Source organism: Marmota monax, unplaced genomic scaffold, assembly GCF_021218885.2.
Source record: "Marmota monax isolate L192 unplaced genomic scaffold, Marmota_monax_Labrador192_F-V1.1 WCK01_AAM20220418_F8-fsc00042, whole genome shotgun sequence".
In the NCBI taxonomy this organism is placed as follows: Eukaryota; Metazoa; Chordata; class Mammalia; order Rodentia; family Sciuridae; genus Marmota; species Marmota monax.
This window is the reverse complement of record NW_026693008.1, coordinates 1,137,132-1,159,055: the sequence shown is the minus strand read 5'-3', so window position 1 is coordinate 1,159,055 and position 21,924 is coordinate 1,137,132. Positions and strand designations below refer to the sequence as shown.

Sequence of the window (21,924 nt, the reverse complement as noted above, 5' to 3'; positions counted from 1 at the left end):
GCCCTCCCCTGAAAAAGGACTGTATGTCTAATTCACCTCTTCCTTCTGGTCACTCACTCCTGGTCTAAAGACTCAACACTGCAGTCAGATTCAATTGTTTCCAATCCTGTCATTCAACTGTGTGACTGCAAATAAGTTACTTGCCTGCTACCCTCTGTACAAAATTGCACCCAAACTACCTAGTTGTCATGAGGATGATTAGCTACAGAAGGCCTTGTATGGTTCACGCATACATAAAAAGAACTTGCTAAATGTCACCTATTATTGTCATCACTATTATTATGACTTAATTACTATATAAGCATCTCGACAAAATGAAACCCATCACCCTCTAGTGGGAACCTGCAAAATGGGACAGTTCCTAGGGCTACAGTTGGCAAAATGTAGACACCAGGATCCTGAACATTGTCACCTTTCAGAAAAAGTACACACAGTATCTTGGAAGAAAAACAGATTCATTCACTGGTTTTTTGGTTTTGGGATTTTTTTTTTTTTGTACCAGTGATTGAACTCAGAGGTGCTTAGCCACTGAGCCACATCCCCAGCCCTACTTTGTATTTTATTTAGACACAGGGTGTCACTGAGTTACTTAGGCCTCTCTGCTGAGGCTGGCTTTGAACTCATGATCCTCCTACCTCAGCCTCCTGAGCCCTATGATTATAGGCGTGCACCACTGCACCCGGCTCTGTGCTTGATTCACATCTACTTTTGGGTAGGTGAAGAGGTTTGGCAAGCTGATACATGGTATTAGTTCACATTTTCAATTTGAGAAAAACAATAAACTTAAGGGAATGGTTTCATTGTCAACCATGCACATGATACATGTGAACACTGGCACTCACCCGCTTCCATCATCAACCCCAAAATAAGCAAGGCAGGTATTACATAAAATTTTCAAAAGCCTTTACCCACCACCTAATGCTGCAAAACATGGAGTTTGTATTTTATTAGTTTCCCACAAGAAAATGATCGTGCACTACAAGTGAAATTGCTCTTTCATGGGCTAGGGATCTAGCTGAGTGGTAGAGCCCTTGCCTAGCATGCATGAGGCCCTGGGTATGATTCCTAGCACCACAAAGAAGAAAAATTAAATTAAATTGCTCTTTCGCAAGGAAGCAGCATAGAGACTGTGCCAATGGGAACAAAAATACAAAAGCTATTCTCTTTATTAAAGAAAGAAGGGAACTTTTGTTCAGTAAGTATTCAAGGATGTAGCTTTCCAGTCTTCAATAGCAGAGGAAAATAGCCCTCATTTGGTTTGGAAATATCCCTAACAATAACAAATAATTTTCAATCAGAGCTCCAAAGACCAGGTTTCTCTATGTATAAGAGAAGCACAAGGCAATGAGTCTATTTTATCAGAGAATACAAACCCGGTCTCAAAATCCAAGTATCTGGTAAGCTTGTGTGGTCTCTTGCATAAGCCAGGAGAGATGCTTAATTGCACTTCTTCTGAAATCTCCATCTCCCTTGCCACATGCAAAAAAGCAAGAACCAACAGATCCTGAGGTAGTCTTCCTTGATGCCTGACAACCAGACTCAAGGGCGAGCCATGCAGTATCCTCTGGGCTGAGTTCAGAGCAGATGTAGAGAGTAGGTTTTTTTTTTTTTTTCCCTGATACCAGGGATTGAACCCAGGGGCACTTAATACTGAGCCACATCCTCAGCTCTTTTTTGTAGTTTATTTAGAAACAGGGTCTTGCTGAGTTGCTTAGGGCCTCTCTAAGTTGCAGAAGCTGACTTTGAAGTTGAGATCCTCCTGCCTCAGCCTCCCCAACCACTGGAAAGTTGGGTATTTCTATATCAGAAACTTATTAAACAATTGTGAGAAAAGGGCCACCAAGTTCCTTCTGAAGGCATCCAATGAAGTAACAGAAATTTTCAGTAATAAGACTAATAATAATAATAATACCACCTGGGACGCATTAGCACATACTGTTGGATCTGAGACCAAAGTAATTCAAAACTCACCCACGTGTGCCTCTTTCTCATTGGGCAAACAACTTGACCTTCTTAACAACAATACTCTGTTACCTGTAAAATTGGAGTAAATAAGAGTCCCTGTCTCACGCACGGGATACTTTCAAAGATGAAGTGGATGAATGTAGGGCAAAAATGGGTGTCTGAAATACAGAAAATGCTCAGCCAGTATTATCACTACTACATCAATCACTGGGAGCTCTTAGGTATGGCTTCCCTCTGAATGCTCACTCTCCATAGGACTTTCCACAAATATTTTTGAAGCCCATATTGAACAAGTAGCTCTGTGGGATATAATAAAGGTGTATAAGGGCTGGGGAATGTGGCTCAGAGGTAGAGCTCTTGACCAGCACTTGTGAGCCCCTGGGTTTGACCTTCAACACCACATAAAGATAAATAAATAATTAAAAGAAAGGTACTGTGTCCATCTACAGCTAGGAGAAATAAATTTTAAAAAGAGGTATAAAACATCGATGGGTTTGGGAAAAGGACTATATTATCTTATAACTGCAATAGCCTTGGCGTAAAAATTATGTTCAACTGACAAACCACGCCGCATTCGCTGGGTAGAATGCAATAAAAATGGGCATTAACAGCTAAAAGGGAATCCAACATTAGCTATAATAATAAAATCTGTGGGATCTTCCCACATACCCACACAGAACGAAACTATCATCTTGAACGCATTTATTAGAGAATGAGACAGAAAATAAACAAATTAGCTTTCTACTCATAAGGCAATGATATTAAAAGTGACATTAACTTTTAATATCAACCAAAGAGGGCTGGGACAATTGGATAGTGACATGCGAAAGAATAAAACCAGACCCCTACCTCACACCGTAACCAAGAGGAACTCAAAGTAGATCACAGTAGATCACAGCCCCAGGTGTGAGACCCAGGTGGATAAAACTCTTAGACGAAAACAACAGCAAATCTTCACGGTGCCAGGGGTCAGCCATGACATGAAAAGCAACATCAAAGAGAGAAAACCTCGCCTGCATGAGAAGGGAAGGGTTATCTACTGGAATGACATCTCCAAGGAGATGGAAAGAGAACTGTGCTAGTCAGCTTCCTGTCACTGTGACCAAAATGCCCGAGAAGGACACCTTAGAGGAGGAAGAGTTTATTTGGGTTCATGGTGCCGGAGGCTCAGGCCATGGTGGGACAGCTCCATTGTGGACCTGGGGTGAGGCAGACAACATGGCGGAAGGATGTGGAACTGGAAAGCTGCCCAGCTGGTGGCAGACTGGGAGGCAGAGGAGCTGAGGAGGAGATAACCATCCAGGACACCCTGGCAGGGACCCACTTCCTCCTACTAGGTCCCATCTCCCAGGAGTCCATGGATGACCCCATCAGTGAGGTCCCTCATGATCTAACCATGGCTGCTCTGAACATCGCAGCATTGGGAGCCATGCCTTCCACACACGAGCTTTTGGGGGATATTATAGACATAAATCATAACCAGAACCCACAGAAAGGGAGAGAACACCTGTGAACATCTCCCCGATAAGATACTTGAATCCAGAGTGTATAAGGAGCTCCTGTAACTGAACAAGCCAACCACCAGAAAAGACAACCCATCTGAGAAACAGATATTGGATTTAAACAGGCATTTATCCAATAAGTACATGAGAAAGTTCTCAACATAATTACCCAATTGGGAAATATCAATCAAAACCATAGTGACCAGGCACAGTGGCATATGCCTATAATCCCGGTGGCTCGGGAGGCTGAGGAAGGAGGATAGGGAGTTGAAAGCCAGCCTCAGCAATGGTGAGGCACTAAGCAACTCAGGGAGACCCTGTCTCTAAATAAAATACAAAGTAGGGCTGGGGATGGGGCTCAGGGGTCGAGTGCCCCTGGCTTTAATCCTGGTATCTCCCCCCCCCCCCCCCCGCCAAAGATAAAAAAAACCATCCACAGTGAGCCAGGAATAGTGGCATACACCTGTGATCTCAGCTATTTGGGAGGCTGAGGAAGGGGGATCACAAGTTCGAGGGTGTGGGCATCTTAGAAAGCTCCTGTCTCAAAACAAAAATTAAAAAGGGCTAGGGAGATAACTGACTGGTGAGCACCCCTGAGTTCAATCCCTGGTATTGAAAAAAAAAGTGAGACACATTTCATACACATTATGATGTCATAATTAAAATGGCAAGTTATTGACCAGAAGGTGAAGAAACCCCACTCTTCCACACAGAAATATAGAATGGTGTGCCTGTTTTGGAGAACAGTCTGGCAATTCCTCAAAAAGTTAGTTATGATATGATGCAGCACTTCCACTTCCATGGATGTGCCCAAGAGCAATGGAAACAAATGTCTACATGAATATGTGCTCATGAATATTCATAGCAGCATTATTCACCATAGCCAAGAAGTAGAGACAACTCAGATGGCCATCAACTGGGTAACAGACAAAAGGTGGCATAAGCTACAGATGACACCAAGAGACAAAAAGAAAAGAAAACACACATCACGGAGGAACCTTAAAACTGTGCAGAGTACCAGAGGTCAGACATAAGATGTCATACGTTGCCACTCTTGGTGGCACATGCCTCGAATCCCAGTGGCTCTGGAGGCTGAGGCAGGAGGATTGCAAGTTAGAGGCCAGCCTCAGCAACTCAGCGAGGCCCTCAGCAACTTAGGGAGACCCTGTCTCTAAATATAATACAAAAAAGGGCTGGGGCTGGGGCTCAGGGGTGAAGCACCCCTGGGCTCAATCCCTGGTACCACCCCCCCTCAAAAAAAAAGACAAGGAAAAGAAAAAATTATCAAGAAGAAAAAAAGCTTTTTTTCTATGAGAACACTAGGTGAATAGGAAAAAAGAAGTATAGGACCGCAGATGGAGCAAGGAGAAATCAAATAAAAACAACTTTAGGGGAAAATAGTGAGTCATTCCAAATATAGAAGAAATTTATCTTCATGTTTAAGAGAATGCCACGTACAATTTTATACCAATTTGAAAATGTAGACAGGATGAATTATTTTCTAGTCTAATAATGAAATTGTCTTAGGAGGCAGTAGGAAACCTGAGAACAATGACTACGACTAAAATGGAGTGAAGTTAAAGATTTATTTATCTCCTCCCTTCCTGTTCCCAGATACTGCAAACACACACACATACACACACACACACAGAGAGAGAGAGAGAGAGAGAGAGAGAGAGAGAGAGAGAGAGCCAAGAGACCTACCTATCTTTTATCTATCTATTTAATTTGGCAGAACTGGGGATGGATGGATCCAGGGTCTCAGGCATGCTAGGCAAGCACTCTACCACTGAGCGCCATCCCCAGCCCTGTTTAGTTTTTATTTAGGGACAGGGTCTCACTGAATTGCTTAGGGCCTCGCTAAGTTGCTGAGGCTGACCTTGAACTTGCGATCCTCCTGCCTCAGCCTCCTGAGCAGCTGGGATAACAGGTGTGCGCCAGAGTACCAAGCTTATGCCGGGATATTTTATGGACAGATCTCATCAAACCTTCAAAAAAGAGTATATAGCACCCTTTATGACAACCCAAACCTGTACACTCTTTCAACCATATATCATGTATTTTTTATGAGTTCTACCTGTTGTAGTTTAGATCATAAATGCTGACCAAAGGTTTATGTATTAAACACTGACTGCCAGTTTGCGGTGCTACTAGGACCACTTAGGAAGTGTGGCCTCGTGGAAGGAAGTCAGTTTGCCAGGGGCAGGCCCTTGAAGGGAATCTGGGAACTCTAGTCCCCTCTTCTCACTTTCTGCTTTCCAGCCACCAGGCATTTTGATCAGGATTCTCCTTCACATGCTTCTGCCATGACGTTCTGCCTTACCAGGAGCCCAGAAATAATGGAGCCAAGCAACCAAGCACTAAAATCTCTGCAGCAGTGTGCCAAAATAAACCTTTCCTCCCTTTAAGTTGATTTTCTTCTGGTATTTGGTCACAGTAATGGAATGGTGACTAACATAATAAATATTTGTGAATTATTAGAAAAAGCCCTCAAAGGAGTATTTTTTGTTTTGTTTTGTTTTTTGTGGTGCTAAAGGTACAGAGAGGCAATTCTCTACCACTAAGCTATACCCCTATCCTTAAAGAAATGCCTGCCTGTCTGCCTTCCTTCCTTCTGTCCATCCTTCCTCAGGATTGAACCAAGGGCCTCATGTATGCTAGGAAAAGCACTTAGAGGAATTAAATGATGATCTGTGGTTATCAGACAAAAGTAAATGCCACGGAGTTGAACGGTCAAATGAAACATCAAAATACATCATGCTGCTTCTCTTTGAGATTATAATTAAAAAATTGTGAATGTTGCTTATGTAATAAAAATAATCTGACAATGATTTGAAATGAAAATATTTAGGTACTGACTAGAAACAGGTTCAGTTTTCTGTCTGGGGCATGGAACAGTGGGAGGTAGAGGAGAGGAGGCTCTCCTGGTACCTGAAGACAATTAAGACATCTAATTGCAGGCAAAATTCCTAGGAAACTCCCTCCTGCATGCTGGTTTTGTGAACCTAACCCTCAACTCAAAGCAGAAGTAACAAGAGGGAATAGTCTTGCCAGGAACCCAGGAGGCTGATGGCAGGAGAATTGCAAGTTAGAGGCCAGCCTCTGCAATTTAGAGAAGCCCTGTCTCAAAATTAGAAAAAAACAAAAGGGCTAGGGATGTGGCTCAGTAGTAGAGCGCCCCTGGGTTCCATCCGTGGTACCAAAAGAAAAGGTTAAAAAAAAAAACAAAAAGGAATCATAGGTGTGGTAGTTGGGGTCCAAGATTAAGGTGTCAGCAGGTTTGGGGTCTGCTGAAAGCTTCTCTCTCCTGGGACAGTTCCTTGTTATTGCATCCTCTGCAGGGGAGTGAACACTGAGTCATCCCATAATAGAAGGGAAAGCCAACCCAGTCTCTCCAGCCCTTGAAGATCCTAATCCCATCTAGCCAGCAGGGCTCCACCCCTGGGCTTCATCGCCTCCTAGTAAGCCCCACCTCTGGTTTTGGTGGGGGAGGTACTCCGGATTGAACCCAGGCACTCTCAACCCCTGAGCCCCATCCCCAGCCTTGTTTGGTATTTTATTTAGAGACAGGGTCTCCCTGAGTGGCTGAGGGCCTCACTGAGTTGTTGAGGCTGGCTTTGAACTCGCGATCCTCCTGCCTCAGCCTCCTGAGCTACTACACCCAACCATGTGATGCTTTTTAAATTCACCAAGAGCCCAGTTCTAATATGGACATAAAACAGAAGTGGTAGCAGAGGGGCTGTTGTTGACATTCCTTCCTGGGATATGATCTTGTAAAACAGCCCATTTGCAATAAGGTCTGGCCTTCATATCTACAAGTGAACCTGGACAATATCCCTGTTGCCATGAAATTTTGAAGTTTCTGGAAACTCTGTCTTGGATGGAGCCATATCCCTCTGTCCTTAACAGGCCGGGTGTGGTGGTGCACACCTGTGATCCCCGTAGCTCGAGAGGCTGAAGAAGGAGGATCCCAAGTTTGAGGCCAGCCTCAGCAACTTAGTGAAGCCCTAAACAACTCAGCGAGATCCTGGTCTCAAAATAAAAAATAAAAAGGGCTGGGGATGCAGCTCCAGTGGTTAAGTGCCTTTGGTTCACAACCCCCTCCAAAACCAAAAACAACTCCAGGATCACCTTTTTGTCCTCCTGTGTTTGTCTTGAAGGCTCCAGAACACAACGGTTCACCACGTGCATATCAGAACTTTTCACCCATGGAAAAGTTTCTACCAGCCTATGTGGCATCCTGAAGAAATCTGCCACCACGAATAAATAGAGGGGGCAGGAAACTTGGACTTGACACCTGGTGGCCGAGAGAGTGGCCACCATCCTTCACGGGCCCTGACCACTGCAGGATGCTCTTCTTCTCATAGACAGACACTCAAGAAGCAGAGTCTAAGAGTTGGAAGTAAAAGCAAAAGGAACACTGGGTGCGGTGGCGCATGCCTGCAGTCACAGCGGCTGTGACATGAGTAATGGATACGAGTAACGCTAGCAAATTACAAATTGCCCATCTCCGGCTCATTGGTGGGTTAGTTACAGACGCGTCTTGGTTGCAACTGCTCTAATGAACATCAGGCATTTGGGTGGCAGAATTACAGAAGTGGACCCTAAAATAAAATAAAGCCTGCTTGCATCTCCAACTAAGAGATGAGCTCTGGGAGGGACATTTAAAATGCTCCTTCTCCCTCCTTTGCCTCATTCAACTCTGCCCAGCAATGAATCATCGCTACTCCTCAGGCTCCTGGATTTATTGCTGAAAACTGACCACCTATGATGTGCCAGGTCCTGATTTCAGATGTCTCTCGATCCCCACTACAAGGGTTAAGTGATAATTAATAGTTAACTTAGTTGACACTATTGTTCCAATCGCAAAAGTTAGGAAATCTCAGGGAAATAATTTATCCAAGATCACAAAGTTCAAGAACAGAGGGGCTGTGAGTCAAACCCATACCCATATGCATCACGTGGGTTTAATCTGTGCCTCTCGGTGCCCAGAAAACTGAAAGAGTAAGTCAGCTTCTCTAGGCAGCTCCCTTGAAACCCGGGTTCCTAATCGACGTGCCTCAGGCAAGTTCCAATAACTACTCAACCCCTGGGATCTGTTTTTCATTCTTACCATTTCTATGTATTCTGGAAGTACACCCATCAATAAAGAAACATAAGTCATTGTAATACAATTAGGGATGCCCTGGTCACCCCCGGCCTACATGAGATCAGGGTGCAAATGGGCATCTGAGAACAGGGCTCACAGATAGTCCATACCTAAAGGGTTCCTCCTAGAGCAGAGGATCCTTTTCTCCTTTCTGTTATTCCTCCCACCTGGGGCCAATCACACCACTCCCTGGAACTTCTGTGGTCCGAAACAGCTTTTCACCAGGCCTGGCAATGGTAAAGGCTAGCAAGTCCCTGCTCACAGAAGTGACAGGTGCAACTTCTTCAGCGTAGCTCTTACATCCAAGGTGGCCATTACCCATCACAGTAACTCCCACGTACAAACTGCTTGTGGGAGGCCAAGCACTGTATCTGGGCTCATGACAACCTTTGTTTTTTGGTACCAGGGATTGAATCCAGGGGCCCTTAACCACCCAGCCCCATCCCCAGCCCTTTGTTATTCTTTATTTAGAGACAGGGTCTCCCTGAGTTGCTTAGGGCCTCGATAAGTTGTTGAGGCTGGCTTTGAACTCACGATCCTCCTGCCTCAGCCTCCCGGAAGCTGGGATGACAGGTGTGGGCCACCGCACCCAGCTTCATAACAACCGTTAAGGGAGGTATTTTACAAATGAGGAAGATGACACTCTGAGAAGATGAGAGACCAGGGAGGGAGAAATGGGAGACAAAGCCCAGCTCCTCTTCCCGCATGCTCCCCACCAATACCCAAGGCAGGTCGCTGTCTAACTAGGTGCTCGGTCTACATTTCCTCCTCTTCACCTCCTTTTAAGAAACTCACTCTGGTTCTCGTGTGTCTCCATTGTGAAGTCAAAGTTCTTGGAAGAACTCGTGTGACCTCCAGTGTGTCACTGTAACCACCGGGCCCTTTAGCCTACCATGTATTATGCACGTGGCCACGGTCTTTCTTTTTATATCAGTGTAAAAAGAAGAGCTCATGAAGACACAGAGGAAGGAAAAATGTTAGAATGTCTTCATGAGCTATTCATTGGATTCAAGAATAAATCTTTTTTTTTTTAATTTAGATATTCTTCGCCCGTGCCTTCTTTGTGCCTGGTACAAAGTGCCGTGTGCTTAGTGGTTCACATACAGCTCCTCACGTCTTCCACACCTCAGCCTATACAGCAGGTCTGACCAGTCCCATTGTATAAGTGGCATTTAAGGAGGCTAAGCAAGCTGTCCCAGTAAAGTTCCTCAGCACAGAGACAAATCCAACAGAAAAAAGACAAGTCTTTTTTTCTTTTTTTTTTTTGGTACTGGGGATTGAACCCAGGGGCACTTAACCACTGAGCCACATCCCCAGCCCTTTGTTATATTTTATTTAGAGACAGTCTGAGTTGCTTAGGGCCTCGCTAAGTTGCTGAGGCTGGCTTTGAACTCGCGATCCTCCTGCCTCAGCCTCCTGAGCTGCTGAGTAAGAGGCATGTGCCACCATGCCTGGCTGAAATAGTCGAATTTAAAAGAAAAACTGGCACAGACTTGAACAGGACCATCACAAAGGAAAATATATAAATGGACAAAAGCATTTGAAACAGTGCTCAATGTCATTCTATAGTAGGCAAATGCAAATTGAAGTCACAGTGGGATACCATTCTGCACATGTGCCAAGATAACAGAAAAAATATTTAAAAATTAAAAAAAGAAGAACTGATAATACCCAATGTTGATGAAGATGGGGAGCAACCAGAACTCCAAGTAGACATGGGAGCAATGACAGCACCACTCTGGCCACTGTTTGGTAATCCCTACGCCAACTGCACATAGGCCACCACCGAGATCCAGCAGCTCTACACTGAGAACTGTGCACATATGTCCACTTGTATAAGAACACACCCATGAAATTTCCTAAGAGGAAAAATGTTAGCAAAAGAAGTCAGAAGAATACAAACTTATGATTCCATTTACCTGAAACTCACAAACAGACAAAAGTAATCTGTGCTGGAGGAGGAGACACGATGAAGCTCCTGGAATGCTCAGAGGATGCTCAGAGGATTCGAGCCATTGATGCGAACAGATGATATATGGACGGATGGACAGATGGATGGACTAATGGATGGATGGGCAGATGAATGGATAGATGGACAGATGGTTGGATGGATGGATGGACAGATGGTTGGACGGACGGATGGCTGGACAGACACATAGATGGATGGATGGATGGATGGATGGATGGATGGACAGACAAATGGATGAATGGACAGATAGATGGATGGATAGACAAATGGATGAATGGACACATGGATGGATGGACAAATGATAGATGGATGAACAGATGGATTAATGGATAGATGAATAGATGGATGGACAGACATGTAAATGGATGGATGGAAGGTTGGATGGATGGATGGACAAGAGAGGTATTTAGTAGGAAAAGACATGAAGAGGCCCCTGGAATGCTAAGAGGATTCCATGTATTGACGTGAACAACATTTATATATATATGGATGGATGGATGGATGGACGAATGGATGAATGGACAGACAGATGGATGGATGGATGGATGGGTGGATAGACAGATGGATGGATGGACAGATGAATGGATTAATGGACAGATGGATGGGTGAATGGATGGACAGATGATTGGACAGACAGATGGATGAATGGGTGGACGGACTGATGGCTGGACGGACACATAGATGGACGGACGGATGGATGGATGGATGTATGGATGGATGGATGGACGGATGGACAAATGGATGAATGGACAGATGGATGGATGGATGGGTGGGTGGACACATGGTTAGATGGATGAATAGATGGATTAATGGATGGATTAATGGATAGATGAATAAATGTATGGATAGACATGCAGATGGACGGATGGATGGATGGACAGACAAGAGAGGTATTTAATAGGAAAAGACATGAGGAGGCTCCTGGAATGCTAGAGGATTCCATGTATTGATGTGAAAAACAGTTATATATATATATATATATATATATATATATATATATATATAGATGGATGGATGGAGGGATGGACAGACATGCACAGATGCATGGATGGATGTGTGGGTGTGCATGCCTCCACCAAGTAATCCAGCTACTCACTTAAGATTCGTCATAACTGACCACATGTATTTTTACCTCTCAGTTTGTTTTAGAAAAAGGTCTTTCTTGGAACCCAGATGTGGCTGGCTCCCCGTCACTGTGGCTCAACCCCACGCTGTGCCGTCAGAACTGGGCATGGAGGAAGGTTAGCAGCAGAAGGAGGGAGGAAGGAAAGAGGGCAAGGAAATGGAGGGAAGGAAGGAGAGAGGGAGGAAGGGAAGAGGAACGGAGAGAAGGATGACGTGTGGCCCCAGAGCCCCAGGGCATTTCACATGAGTTCAGAACAAGACAGAAGACGCTCCCTGGACAGGGGTGTTCCAAGTCCTGGTGTTCCTGGGGGCCGGCATGGCTCAGGACACCATCACTTCCTGGTTCATCAGGGGTCCCTCTGCTGTGCACTGAGCTGGTACAAAACGCCCCCAGAGGACCCACCACTGCATTGGTCTGCACACGTGCCCAATCCCGACTGGACGCAAGAGCCTCGAAGGCCCACCTTTCACGGGTGGCCTTTGGCAGGACTGACTTATCATGGCACAGCAAGCCAAAAACTCCATCAAACCTGGATTAGCCACAAACTTCTATCTACTGGAGGAAAAACAAAATCTAGAACATCTAGGGACATCATTCAATGATAGAGCACCTGTTTCGCAAGAGTGAGACCCTGGGTTATAACCCAGCACTGCGCCAGGTGTGGTAGTGCACACCTGCCATTCTAGTAACTCGGGAGGCTGAGGCAGGAGGATCACAAATTTGAGGCCAGCCTGGGCAACCTAGTGAGGACATGGCTCATTATAAAAAGAAAGAAAAATGGGTAAAAAAAAAAAAAGACTGGGAATGTAGCTTAGTGGTAAAGCAAACTGTCATTCTCTAGAACCCCCCTGCTACAAATAAAAATTCTTGACTTAAAGGATTCTTCAGAAACTAAAATGGTGAACTCTTCTCTTAACATAATAGGAGGTAAGGATACTATGAAAACTTTCATGTAGCTTCATAAATTGCAGTGCAAATGGCTTTATAATTGCAACAAATCTTGATGAAAAATGTCAGCTAAAATTATAAGGCAATTAAATAAATTAACATGGCTGCCAAACAGATATATTAGTATCCTACACCCAGCCAAGGAGAGATCCATATGTTATTAAGAGAAGATTCTTTAAAATTCAATAGGTTAATTTAAAAAATGGTCTTTAAGGTGACTGAAGGCAGAGAAATAAACCAAGATCTTGGACCCAGGAGCCCATGAGAACTGGGTTTGAATCTGAGTTCCATCACTATGAAGCTGTGTGTCCTTGGCAAAGCCACTTACCTATAATCCCTGGACACCACAATTGCCACATTCATAATACCCAATGCAGGAAAAAAAAATCACACTATTGCAATCAGTCACTTAGCACAGTACCTGGTGCATATAGTAAGCATTCAATTAATGATACATGATATTGCTAAGTGGCGAAACATGGTCTAACACGTTTTTATAAAAAGACTATAAATTGCATCAATTCTAATTACACATAAACTCCTATTCCTTTCCCATGTTCTACACCCCTGAGAACCTTAGAGGGAACCAAAAAAAAAAAAATCTAGCAACTCAGGAGGCTGAGGCAGGAGGATTGCAGGTTTGAGGCTAGCCTCAGCAATTTGGCAAGGCCCTCAGCAAATTAGCAAGAACAAAACATAATTTTTTTTAAAGGAGATGAGGATGTAGTTCAGTGATAAATCATCCCTGGATTTAAACCCCAGGAGCATTCCCATGTTCCCTCTCAAAAAAAAAAAAAAAAACAGCCAAGCCATGTTTATTTGAATCTGTTAATAATAGACACATACACATCAATCCCAATGTTATGAGCTTTTAAGTTTGCGAATTTGCTCCCTTTTTCCTCTGCCACGATGACTCTAAACACGCAGCAACTCTTCGGTGGCAATTAGGGTTAACAAGATGTAATAAGAAATACAAAGGAAAAGAACATTGGGGATTTAGCTGATGCCAGGAATACACAGAGAATGCGCAGTTTCAAGCTTGCCTATTATGGGCTACATCATTCGATTATTAATCTCACTGTAATCTCGCCTAGCATTGAGTGTTGGGTCATTACATCACAAATGTTGGGAAATCGTTTCTTGAAAACTTGGCTTATTCATAAAAAAGGGGAAAGAGAAGAATCTTCATATAAATAAGGCTGCTACGGTTGAAACGTGTCCCCAAAAGTGTACGTGCTGGAGACCTAATCCCCAATGCCATCATGTCGATGGATGGTTGGCTCATAAGGGCTCTGCCCTCGTCAGTTCATTAATGTGTTTATGGAGAGAGGGGGCTGTTTCCCAAGAGCAGGGGCTTGTTATGAATGGGGTTAGGGTTAGGCTCTCTCACCCTCCACCATGGAAGAACGTAGAAAGAAGGCTCTTGCCAGATGCTGGCATCTTGAGATGGGACCTCCTATCCCCCAGAACTATGAGAAATAAATTCTTCTTCTTTATAAAATCCTCAGTCCGTGGAAATTCTGTGATAGCAACAGAAAACCCCAAGTCAATAAAATCTAAAGAGATCTTGAAGGGTGCTGGGCTTGGAAAGTCATGCTAGAAAGGGAAGAAAAGCGGGTGGGAAGAGGCAGGGTTCATCTACCCGGGGGACCTTTAAATAGAAGATCCACTCTGAGGCCCTCTGGAGCCAGGCTGGCTCTTGGGTGCTTATGTACTTCTCATAAACATTAGTGAAGCAGTTATGGCAAAATGAAATCCCAGAAAACACAAAAGTTGGCCACACCAAAGACACTACTGAGGGTGGAGGCCCCTCAGGTCTTCCACACCAGAATGTTCCAGACTCAACACCTCTATTCAAGCTCCAGTGACACTCACAGAAGTGATGGTCAGGCCAAGGGTGCTGAAGGGGCTCTGGGAGATGGACGGAGGCAAGACAGACACCTGTCTGCCCATTACAGGCGCCATATTGGTCAGTAAGCCAGCAGATGGGACCAATGTGGGTCGGATCCTATGTTGAAGACAGAGACCTGGGGATCTGACAGATGGGAATCAAACTCAGCTTTCTAAATAAGGGTATGACTGGGGCCTCTTTCAACTTCACTTTATTTTTGAAAATGGGTATTATACTTCAAAAGACTGCTAAGAGGATTATAGGAAGTGTTTAGTAGAGTTCCTGTGGTACTTGGGGGTAGTCCAGAAACACTACTGGTTATTCTTTTTATCATTAATACTCAAACTATAAAACTTAATGTCAGGTGTTCTTCAGATTCTCTGGTCCCCCTTTACCTCATATAGGATGCCAGTTGCATAGTTAGTAGAATTAAGATGTTGCTCTTGTGCACTGCTTAGACACCACTGGCACAGTGATAAATGACAGGTGACTGTCTAATGTAGAATTTATATTTGGGGGGTAGATTTAAAGAAAAAAATTAAAAATCAATCTAGAGAGTCTTGAGGGAGAAAGAATGAAAAAATACACGAGATGAGAAAAAAGAAATAAAAAAGGTAAATAAGATAGAGTATCAGAAGTCACTGACCTGGACTGGAACAATACCACCTTGTAACTAAGGGGCAGGATATGCCACAGGTAAAGATGTCAGTCAGTCTTCTTCTTTTTTTTTTTTTTTTGGTACCGGGATTGAACCCAGGGTGCTGTACCACTGAGCCCCATCCCCAGCCCTTTTTATATTTTATTTAGAGACAGGGCCTCGCTGAGTTGCTTAGGGCCTCACTAAGTTGCTGAGGCTGGCTTTGAACTTGCGATCCTCCTGCCTCAGCCTCCTGAGCTCCTGGAATGACAGGTGTGCGTCACCGTGCTGGGCTGAAAGCTCCTTCTGATTTTAGACAGTACTGACTCTGGCCACACTGGGGAAGTCCTCCCCAGATCAGTCCTCTGAGGGCCTGCAGAACTCTAGTTCATGAATTAGGACCAGAGGCATCCCATCAGCACCCAGCACAACTGAGCACAGGGAGACATGTTCCATCACACAGCAAGCCCCCAACATCTGGTTCTTCACCCCCGCTTCCTGGTGATCAAAGGTCTAGTTTAGGTTATCCGCGGGGATTGTTAAAGACAGTGGCAGAATGAGTTGATGTCTGGCAAGCCATGTCGGCATAACTGTGCATAAGACAGAACCAGAGGTTCAGAGAGTCTCAGAGGTGATCACGGCCCCATTCTCAATAACGAACAGGGCCAAATGTTAGCAGACACTACACTGCCTGCCCGAATCCAGTGCCTCTTTTATAAATAAAGACCACGATCACCTGTTTACCACATTAAATTTGAATCGCCTTGCAGATCAAACACGTTTAATGCTTTTGTAAACTTACTTTTTAAGTCCACGATCGATATACCTCTTAGATAGGTGATAAGGGTCCTGGTATCAGGGGGAATCTGGATCAACAAAGTGTCACCCTGCAGAGCGAGACCGGCCTCCCCTTTCCTCCTCTGGATGACCTCAGAGCACAGCCCAGAGGAGCGCCAGGCAGGAGCGGGGTGATGCTCTGGGTTCTAAGACCCAGCACCAGCACCGGCCATGAGCTGTACCTCGTCCTGACAGCGACAGTGCCCTAAATGACAAGCCCTGTCAGGTCGTGCATTTATCTTCATGGGAAAAGCAGCCCTTCCAAAGCAACAATCGCAGGCGCTGTGGCATCAACGAGGACAAGAAGCCCTAAAACAGGGAGGCGATCACGGCAGGAGGTGCAGGGGTACCTAGACTGTAATTAAGCGCTCTAAATGGGCACTCCACCTCCAAGTTCACAGGAGCCTGGACATCTTTGCTCTGGGGTTGGATAACCAGCAAGTCATCAGTGAAGTTCTTTTTTAAAAATTTTTATTTTTTTCGGGGTACCCAGGATGGAACTTGGAGACACTCAACCACTGAGCCCCATCCCCAGCCCTATTTTTAAATTTTATTTAGAGACAGGGTCTCCCTGAGTTGCTGAGAGCCTCATTACTGTGAGGCTGGCTTTGAACTCGAGATCCTCCTGCCTCAGCCTCCGGAGCCCGGCCATCAGTGAAATTCTTATCTGCCTTCCATGACCCTTTCTGGGGTTCAAGTCTCTGAGCTGCCTTTTATTCCAAGAGTCTGTGCAAAAATAGCTCCGAAGTTTTCCCCAGAGAGTAAGTACCAGCAAATACACAAAACAAGGCACATCGTTTTTTCCAACTACGGAGCAGGCACCAAGCTAGGTGCATTGGCTACCGAGGCAGATACAATGCCGGACTCACTGAAGTTAGATTCTGAGAGGACTGGCAGCAGGCAGAGGACATGTATTAAGGTGGATCTGGGAGTGGCAGGAGGGTAGCTGGTCCAACCACGGTGACTGGGCAGAGAAAGCAAAATCTGGGCTAACACTTAAAAGAAGTCTGGGTATTGATCAGATAGGAAGGTTGGGAAATCAGAGGAAGTAAACCAAGCCAGTTATTAATATTTCTATCTACCTATTTATTTTTTTGGTACCAGGGATTGAACTCAGGGGCACGCGACCACTGAGCCCCATCCCCAGCCCTATTTTGTATTTTCTTTACAGACAGGGTCTCACTGAGTGGCTTAGGGCCTCGATAAGTTGCTGAAGCGATCCTCCTGCCTCAGCCTCCCCAGCTGCTGGGATGACAGGTGCGCGCTGCCTGTTATAAGGAGACAGGCAGTGAGCTGCACATCCTGAGTCCTGAGGAGGCAGGACGGGGAACGTGAATGGAGTGGCAGTAACCAGATGATTCTGAGGAAGCAGAGAAGTCAGCATGCGCACATGCATTTCAGATCCCTTGGTTTAGAGGTGGCTTTCCATCCACATACAAAGACCTAACGGAAAATGAGATCCATCTAAATGTCCTAAGAAAATTATGTAAAGATTTTTAAAAATCTGCATGACCGTTCTTAAAATTCTATTGTGTGTGTCCATAAACTACTTAAAAATCTGAGGACAAAAGTTATTTTTGAGGTCTGATGAATGACAGTACTCCACCTGTAAGACATAAATACCCATCCTTTTACACAACCAAGACCCTAAGGTCAGCAGATTTTCACTCTCTGTGATCTATTTCTATATGACTCTAATCAGGTATAGTTAACTACACCCAACTTGGGAGACCCAATCAAACCCTAACTCTGCTACTTGCTGTGTGACCTAAGGCCAGATGGTAGCCACTCTGATCCTGTTTCCTTTCATGAGAGCTACTCCATAGGGATTCAGTGTGTAACTGGAGAGACAATAGTTGAGACCACTATTTCCATTTTACTGAACAATACATGAGCCTTGGAGAGGTTCCATGACTTGTACCAGGTCACAGAGCTGGCAGAACAGCCCTTCGACTTCACGCCTGAACTTTGAACTCATTCTGCAACTGTTTCTTGTTTCTCTTAAAAAAAAAAATTGGCGGTGATTTTCAGTGGTCATTAGAATTAAATTTCTACCAAGATGACCTTTTTCATAATGTAGAAATAATAAAAGTTCTCAAATGAAGGGAAGAATAAAAGGGAATTGGAGGATAATAATAAACCACAAAAACAGTGCTGGGTGCAACTTGGACTGGGTGGATTTTATGGTCTGTGAATCACATCTCATCAAAGCTGTTAGAAATCAAAAAAATACAAACAGCAGAGGGTGTGAAGTGAGTAATGTGGCATTTGGGAGCGGTGGCGACTGGAGGAAGTCAAGTTGGGTTGCTGCATCTTCGAATCTGCAAAAGAAGACTGTTTCCTGCCTCATCTGTGTCAAGGAATGAGGATAAAACTGAATTCTGTGTGGGGAAGTCTGTCAGGATGCACATGATGAAAATAAAACAATTTATGAATAAAGGAGCTTTATTTCTTCCTGTCTAGGGGCCCTTAAGTCCTCTAAAATATAGAGAAAAAAAACCATATATATTGGTACTGGGGATTCAACCCAGGAATGCTTAACCACTGAGCCCCATCCCCAGCCCTATTTTGCATTTTATTTAGAGACAGGGTCTCACTGAGTTGCTTAAGGCCTTGCTAAGTTGCTGAGGTTGGCTTTGAACTCGAGATCCTCCTGCCTCAGCCTCCCGAGCCGCTGGGATGACAGGCGTGCACCACTGTGCCTGGCTTAGAGGAAAAGAAATCTCACCACGACTAACAGGCACCTGCTCATGAGGTCTTCCTTTTCTCCAACACCAAAAATCACTGGGTGTCAGAGGCAGAAAGCTCTGGAATGTATGGGTGTCAGCAACCGGCCTCCTGCAGCACAGGTACCACATAACCAGGAGGCTCCATCCCCCAAATTCAGGGTTTCCTCCTCCGTGAGGCAACAGGTTGGGACTGAGCTCTGCTCTCCTAGTCACAAGCACCAAAAACTCAAAACAAGCACGTGTAGCCAGAGTACTCCCCGCCTGGAACAGAACCCCCAGTCCCCCCTCGCCCACTCCTGCTAAAAGGCACACCAGCCCCGAAACAGACCTCCGCTGAATCTCCTCCCCACTTTATGGAGGAAACATAAAACGAATCGGTCCTTGTTTTCTCTTGTGGTGGGAACACCATTTCCGCTTTCCAAATGCCAGATTCCCTGGTTTCCTACACACACCACATCCACACCGAAGGCTTTTACCTAAGCCAAGGCCAACATGAGGTTTTTGCACTGTTTTTTCCAAAGACTGAGGTCATTTGAGCCCCCAATTCCTACATAGTGGTAAGCTAAAAAAAAGAAAAAAATCAAGCCGTTTAGCTCCAAGTCAGGTCCAATAAATCAGTGGGAAAAAAAATAAAAACTAAATGGGAAAGCATGCCAACATGTCACCATGGTAACCCCACAGATGCATCAAGAAATGGTGTGCTCATCTGCTTCATCCCCATTTCTTAAATTGGAATCTAAGTAGGGGACAAATTAGACAGAGAACAATCATGAGTCTGCGATTACTGAACGCTGCAAATGGCATTCAACCTGAAGCAGCCATGGGACAGCGAGGCGACCGGCCCAAGATCACTTAAGCCACCAAAAAGACCCACACCAGCGACTTCCTGGTCATGGAATTTTCCTGGGAAGACTGCTTCACCTGTAGAATGGGTGCCAAAGGTCACCACCGTCACAGGGTTATTATAAGAGTAAAACTTGGCCGTGGGCCAGAGGCAGACCAATGCTGGACTCCAGACACCTCAAATCCCGGTCACCCAGAAACTTTTTTCTTTCTTTAGATATGTATTTATTTATTTATTGGACTGGGGATGGAACTCAAGGGCACTTAACCACTGAGCCACATCCCCAGTTCTTTTTATTATGTGTTTATTTATTTATTTTTAATTTGAGACAGGGACTCGTTAAATTGCTGAGTCTGGCCTTGAACTTGCAATCCTCTTGTCTCAGCCTCCGCAGTCCCTGGGATTGCAGGTGCACACCACCACCACCACACCTGGCCTTTTTCTTATTTACTTTAGTGCCTTGGTTGCTTAATCCATGAAAATGGAATGACAATTACTACCCTTGTAATTATGATTAGGAATCATCATTAATCCCAATAAATGGAATCATCATGAATATAATATTGGGATCAATTTTCAAATCCAAGGCTGGAAGACTTAAAGAACGGTAGCTGTTCTGGAAACTCATCTCTGAGGTCCCAGTCTTAACTTACTAAGTCTTTGCAAATGCACAGAAAGCCTTAAATTAGTTCCAACTATCGTTTTACAATCAGCAAACATTAGTACTCTTGCATATTACTCTTGCAAAAACTGTTTTAAGAAAACCATTTATATAGCTCAGGAGGCTGAGGTAGGAGGATGGTGAGTTCAAAGCCAGCCTCAGCAACCTAGCAGGTCCTAAGCAACTCAGTGAGACCTGTCTCTAAATAAAATACAAAAAAGGGCTGGGGATGTGGCTCAGTGATTGAGCACTCCTGAGTTCAATCCCCAGTACCCCCCAAAAAATAAAATAAAAATAAATAAAAAGGATAACTTAAACACAAATTTATTCCATTTTCAAGGGAGAGTTAAAATGATATCTCTAAGAACAGATACTTCAACATTTTAAAGACCTAAACGATACAAGAAAGAAAAATTTCAAGCAATAAACTAGGATCATTCTCTCCTCAAATTTGACAGAAATTAAATAACTGCATAAGTCCTGGGCAGACATGCAGTTATTTAACTTCAGTCCAAATCTGGGCTGTGCAGGACTCATGTTATAACTCCCCTGTACAAGGATGTGGTGGAGTGTCCTCATGACAACTGGCTGTCAATCATCTATCTGGCAGGCAGACAGTGGCCCGCCTGCCTTCCCTTAATACAAGAGTCTGGCCTTCAGAGCTCTTCTGCCTGAATCTTGCCTTCTCAGATTTGGTCTTAGCTAATGGTTTCTGGAATTTGAGCTTTTTAATTTGTGGAAACCATTTCTTAAAAAAAAAAAAATACTCATTTACAAAGTTGTAAATTTGGCTGAATGGAGAAGCCGCCCAGGGAGGATGGGTGAGCTATTAAGGTCCCCTCTTCAACAAGAGACCATCAGGCACCCACTGATGACCCACTCTAGGCCAGTCAGCCTACAGGCCTCAGGCTTAATAACAACAAGGGCTATCAGAAAGGAGGCCACGCCAACTCCTCACAAAATGCTTCACAGGTCTCTCCCATTTACTCCTTGTTATGGTTTATATGTGAGATGACCCCAAAAGCTCACAGGTGAGACTGTGCAGGAAGGTCCAGAGGAGACATGACTGGGTTGTGAGAGCCTTAACCCAACCAGTGAATGGATCCCTGATGGGATTAACTGGGTGGGGGCTGGAGGCAGGTGGGTGTGGCTGGAGGAGGGGGCATTGGGGGGTGGCTTTGGGGTCTCTATTTGTCTCTGGAGAGTGGAGTCTCTCTCTGCTTCCTGATCACCATGTGAGCTGCTTCCCTCCACCACACTCTTCCTCCATGATGTCCTGCCTCCCCTCCAGCCCCGAGGAGTGGAGCCTGCTGTCTGTGGACTGGGACCTCGGAAACCCTGAGCCCCCAAATAAACTTTTCCTCGTCTTCTGGTTGGTCCTTTGGTCACAACAGCAAAAACGCTGAGTAAAACACTCCTAACAGACCCATGAAATTAGTATTATTCACAAGTCTTCTCCACCAAGTTGACAAGGGAACTTTACAAAAGCTAGATAATGCCCAGCATGGTGGCGCAGGCCTGTGATCCCAGCAGCTCAGGAGGCTGAGGCAGGAGGATCACGAGTTCAAAGCCAGCCTCAGCAAGTTAGCAGGCCCTAAGGGACTCAGTGAGACCCTGTCTCTAAATTAAATATAAAAAGGGCTGGGGATGAGGTCAGTGGTTAAGC

At 44.8% G+C, this 21,924-nt stretch overlaps 1 protein-coding gene across 18 annotated transcripts in view; it reads right to left on the bottom strand.

Annotated features, from left to right (window-relative positions):
- Magi1 (membrane associated guanylate kinase, WW and PDZ domain containing 1) overlaps positions 1-21,924 on the bottom strand; it is a 619,206-nt gene that overhangs the window by 226,145 nt on the left and 371,137 nt on the right. The gene's annotated exons all lie outside the window — the stretch shown is intronic.